We start from the raw sequence: 6,000 nt of genomic DNA on the forward strand, positions 1-6,000 counted from the left end.
CCGCCGAAGTGATGCACAATTGATTCATAAACATTAAATAAATACCTAAAGCCCCATTAAAAACAATTTAAGCTTCTTTTTAACAATAGTCCTAAAATCAGACAGTTTTAAAAACAGCAAGAGCAGGCACTCCCACAGTTTTAAGATCCAAAGGCCATGTGAAACACCACAGTCTTAAATGCCTGCTTACACAGAGTATACATAGATACTAACAATATTTATATCTCAATGGCTCCTCTCCCATTTTGTCCTCATAACAACCCTGTGAAGTAGGTTACACTGACAGTGACTGACACAAGATCACTCTGAAGTATCTGGTTAAGAGGGGCTTGAATCTGGATCTCTCCACATCTACTCCACCATTCAAGCCATTATCCCACAGTGGTATAAGAATAATTATTGTGTGCCTTCAAGTCATTTGTGACTTATGGCAACCCTAAGGCAAACATATCATGGGGTACGGGAATGTATGGGAATTACTTGTGAAATCATCAGGAGAACTCTTAATAGTCTTGGGTCACTTCTATTATAACTCCTAAATGCAACTTCATGGGAGTGAACTGCCAATTCACCCAGGGCCTATTCACACTATGCAATAATAGCGCTATGATTTTATTTTAACTGCCACGGTGACATCCTGTGGGATCCTGGGATTTGCAGTTTAGAGAGGCTCATTTAGGAATCTCAGCAAGAGAGCTCCTTTGGTACCTAGAATCATAGAATCATAGAATAACAGAGTTGGAAAAGACCACAAGGGTCATCCAGACTAATCCCTTGCCATGCAGGAACTCTCATGCAGGAATCTCTGCCCAAACTACACATCCCAGGATTCCACAGGATGGAACTGTGGCAGTTAAAGGGAGATCACAGCACTATAACTGCATAGTGTGAAGGGGACCCAGTCTCTTCTCCTCTGTTGCCACTGGCCCCTGACCCAGATTTCTTTTGGGCTCTTTAACCAGCTAGGAAAAGAATGGAAATGGTGGGTGGGAGAATCAGTACATGTGTGTATGCGGGGAGAGGTTGTGGGGACTCCCTTGTGCTCATGATTTCTTCTTTGCAAAGTCTCCGTACAATGCACTGGGACAGAGAAGGAAACGTGGGCCTCATTACCCTGGTCTTGGTATATTTCTGGATGCCCTTTCCCTGCCCTCACCTGGGAGACCTGGGCAGCCGGCTATTTCCAGCTTCACTGAACACCTGGAATCTCCATTAAAAAATGTTTCCTCGTTTTCACCCTTTAAATCTCCCATTCATCTCACTCGGTGGATGCAGATTGCCTTGAGGGGATGCCCAACTTCCCATGCTATCTTCCTGTCCTGAGTCAATCTAGAAGACAGAAGGGAGGCACAGGGCCTTGATAAGCAACCACCAAGTTGGCTCCAGTTCTCAGATTATTCAAGGAAAGCAAAACTCTTTGGCAGAGAATAAAGAATCAGGAGATGGTGAATGCCATTCCATTCAGTATGTGTCCAGGCATGTGGGTCCCATTAGGACATTGTGAAAACTCCAGATTCAGAAGCATGGTATTTCTAAACCAGGCTGAGTCTGGGTTCGAGAGGAAAATAACCTCATCTGTGCCTCTTCCTTCATCATTTGCCCCAACAGCTGGCAGTGACTTCATACCCTCCAACTCTCCTGATCTGGCAGGGACAGTATCATTTATTCCTTTGTCATCCCACTTTTTAGCTCCTTTTAAAATGTCCTGGTTTCTCTTTCCTCCTCCCACTTTCCCCCTTTCTCCTCATCTTACTTCAATTGCTGGAAATAAGTCCAAAGTGCAAAAATTAAATGATCAGGGAGAGGAGAGGAGTTGCGGAATCTCCCCCTTCCCAGTCGGCTCACCAAAAGGAAACTACTGCAGCCTCTTCTAGCTTGTGTGCTCTTCCTCACTAGCAGCTTTTGCCATGCTTGGCCATATGTATCCTGGTTTTCATCTGTGAAATGTTCTCACTGATCAGATTAGAGTTATCCCTTTAATTTCTCACAGTGTCTCGTGCATTGTGTTGCCTGAGGGCATTGTGAAAAGTGAAAATGGCAACTCCCACCAAGGATACAGAAGCTGTCCATTCAGTTTCCCACATTGTCCTGGACTGACACAATTGTTTAATAATTTCCAGTTGTGCCCAAGTTGTACATGAACTATGTCAGATGTAACTACACCTGAATCTGAAAAAGGATGAGGGGGATTTATTCATGAAGGTGGAGTGGGTGGGTGCAGAATTGTGGAAGGAATACATAGAGCCTCTATGACTGCCACTGTCCTTTTTGGCAGTAAATGTTATTGTTAAACTTCTCATCCTTCAGTATCTACTATGTGAGAGCCAGTGTGGCTCAGTGGTTTGAGTATTGGATTATGACGCTGGAGACCAGAGTTCGATTCCCAGCTCAGCCATGAAACCCACTGGGTGACCTTGGACAAGTCACACTCTCTCAGCCTCAGGGGAAGGCAATGGCAAACCTCCTCTTAACAGATTTTGTCAAGAAAACTCTCTGATAGGTTCATCTTAGGGTCACCATAAGTCAGAAATAGTTGAAGGCACACAACACACATACACACACACACACACATCTCCTACAGTATGTGTCCACAGGGTGTCCACATGATAAGAGTCTTTTTTAGTATTGCAAATATTAATCCTGTCCAGGAGCCTGGTTCTTCACTAAAATTATTTCTGCTGATACGTGTCCTCCAACATTTCACTGGTTAAAACTGGGATATGTGGCCAAGCAACATCAGTGCGGTCAAGATGTCTTAATGAGGAAGAACACACAAGATAGGTAAGGCTGCAGCAGTTTGCTTTGGTTTGAATCTAATAAGAAGGGCAGGATTCTGTCCCTCATCTCCTCCCTGCTCAGTTCACTGAGTGCAAATTACTTTGACCCTTCAAATTCAGCTTACACTTATGGAAGTGAACTAAGAATGAAGGGGGGAAACTGGAAGGAGGAATGAGAAACTGGGACATTTTAAAAGCAGCTGAAACAGGGGGATTACATAAATGGGACTTTTCCTGCCAAGTTGGAGGATATGGCTGACATCACTAATGTTGCTTTTAGCACAACAATTCTCTTTTTACTTCTTGCCAATTATGCCTGGAACTTCATCCCACAGGGCCTGTGCTCTTCCCACAACCCCTAGCAGTGTTGCTTCAAGAGAATTTGGTACCTGAAGCAAGGACCAGATGATCCTACCCATCGACTGGGGTTGGAATTGTGCAACTCCTCAGGGGATTTTGGACTAGAACTCCCAGCAGCCCTAGTCATCATAGCCAATGGTGAGGAGTGTGGGAGTTGCAGTCCAAAAATATCTGAAAAGACACACAATTGCCACCATCGTCACATGCAGCAATTGGTTGGTCCTAAAGCTAAATCTTGCTTAAATCTTATGAAGGAGACTGTTGTTGTTGTGTGCCTTCAAGTCGTTTCTGACTTATAGTGATCCTAAGGAGAACCGATCATTGTATTTTCTAGGCAAGGTTCTTCAGAAGGGGTATGTCATGGCCATCCTCTGAAGCTGGGAGAGTGTGGCTTGCCCAAGGTCACCTAGTGGGTTTCATGGCCAAGCTGGGATTTGAACCCTGGTCTCCAGTCATAGTCCAGCATTCAAACCACTACCCATGCTGGCCCTGACTGTGTCCTTCACCAATTCTCAAGCAGCAGGTTCAACTGGGGAATTGCTTGACTGCAATACCAAGCATTCCTTGCCATTAGCTATGCTGACTAGGGTTGCTGGGAGTTTCAGTCCAAGTGGTGTGTTCAAAACAGGGGGGGTGGGGATGGGGAGCAAGTTCAGAAAATATGGCTGGGAACCTGCCAACTTCCCTGCCACCCCAGTTTGACTCATGGTAGAGTAGGCTTTTACCCCAAACCCAAACTATCATGAAGGGTGTTGGTGGCTGGCTGCGCTTGGCTTGAACACTGTCATGGCCCTAGCTGGAAGGGTCTAAAAGTCAGTTGGTTCCCTAGTGGGAACCCGTAAACAGGGAAGTCTAATTATTCCCTGATGTTCCATGTGGGAAAGCGTGAAATTTCTTGGCAGAAAACATCATGTTACAGTGGAATTATCTGCAGAACAGTGAGATGGGAGGAAATTTCCAGAGCAGGAATGAGCAGCTTCGACAATCATAGGTTTGCAACTGAGCATGGCTGGTAACTGTAGAGGTATACCAAATGGAAGTGTTCATGGGCATGATTTCATTAACGGAACATTTGGTTCCAGAGGCAGAAATAAAAGGGAAAGAATAGGGAGAAGTTCCTGCATCACAAAAATGAAGAGCTATTCATGTTTCAGCAATTTTTTTATCCCAAAGTAACAAATGTGCACATGTAAAATGAAATGACCAAGTCGGGTAATCCTTGCATAAATAAACAAAAAATGTTTTGAATCTTCTAGAGGCTGCTTGGAAGCTTCTTCCAAAATGCATTCAGAGATTATTTTTTCTTTCTTTCATCAGGCTCCACTTTCCTTATGCTATTCATTTTGAAGGACAAACGTACAGAGCTATGCTTTTCTAAAACATGCTGAAAGGAGTCAGTGAGGCGGGGTAATTTGTTTTCCCCTTTCCTCTCTGTTTTATAGCTTATGCATGTTCAGTTTGGGATTCTGGAGGCAGGTTTTCAACAGTATTTCTACAGGTACTACTGGATGTCTCTGCATGACAAATTTCCTGTTACATCCAAATTTGTGTATATGTGTGTTTATAGCATTTATTCTCATTCTGCAGTTGGAAAGGCTCAATTAACACAAAAGGAAAAAGAGAGGGGAGGGAAAAGGAAAACAAAACAAAAAATTAGACACAAGTTCTCACCATTATGAGGTTCTTCAGCCTGGTAGAATTGCTAGAGAATGACAGGGTCATGCAAATACTGGTAAGACTGGCTTCTTAGAAGGATTGACAGTTGTCATACTGTCCTACTCTTACTCTTGCTTCTTTGCTTTTGATTTTTCTTCTGAAGCTGATTCACTGGGTTCATTGAAGTGCAGTACGGGCAATGTTGTGAAGCTAATTCACTGGTTCTGCTGGTTATTCTGGGGGGGAAAATCTCTTCTCAAAAGTCTCCTGTTTATCTTATATATATTCCTATTGGTGGTTTTCACTGTGCAAAAATATGCTCCATCCCTTGTTCCTATTAAGATTAATTCATTCTCCTCCTCTCACAGGGGATTGTAAAAACCTGTCTGTCTTTCCTTAGTACTCCTTTTTGTTCATGCAGAAGTTTCTTTAACTTCCAACAAATCTTTGGTCAACAGTATGAGGCCTGCAGATCCAGCCAGCAGAGTGTTCTGCGGAAGTCTCTCCATCAAGAGCTGCACAGGAGTACACTCGAAGCATGAAACAGGAGCAACCTCTCAGATTAAACAGAGTCAGACTTGGATCTCTACCATCCATTCAAGACCTTTGCTGAACATACATGTTTAATGGTGTGGGTCGTGTGTTTGGGCTGGCCATTGGAAATAAGAACTCAAATTGCTACTTTGGTAGAATGTAACACTCTGTCAGGGTACATACAGTGATGCTTCAGGAGGCCAAACCTGCTGGTTCTTGCCAACTGCACAACAGGAGCCAGATGGCTCCCAGATGTAGTGCCACTGCCAGGCAGTGACTGACTACACCAGTGCTCCTGAGTGCCATCAGATTGGTGCTGAACAACCAGAGAAGAAGGAGCAGCTCTTGCCCCCAGGACAAACGCAAACACTGCTCTTTCTTCTAGGGATGCAAAATGCCAGGGTTGCCACTGACAGCTGGGGTAAAAGTGTTGTACAAGAAGATACATTTTACAATGTCCCAAAAAAGATCTAGTGTCATAGCTGTGGGTTGTGCATTTAAAGTCATTCACAGGATCCTGGTATGGAGAGCCAGGTCAGGAGGGTAGGATGGGGAGATCCACTTGGTTACAAATTATTTCATCACTTTGCTCACAGAAGGGATGTAATCACAAGCTAGTTATTTAAGAAGTCATTATTGCAACACCCAGACTGTGGTCCATTTGTGCTTCATG

The sequence above is a fragment of the Sceloporus undulatus genome, chromosome 2 (assembly GCF_019175285.1).
Source record: "Sceloporus undulatus isolate JIND9_A2432 ecotype Alabama chromosome 2, SceUnd_v1.1, whole genome shotgun sequence".
Taxonomy (NCBI): domain Eukaryota; kingdom Metazoa; phylum Chordata; class Lepidosauria; order Squamata; family Phrynosomatidae; genus Sceloporus; species Sceloporus undulatus.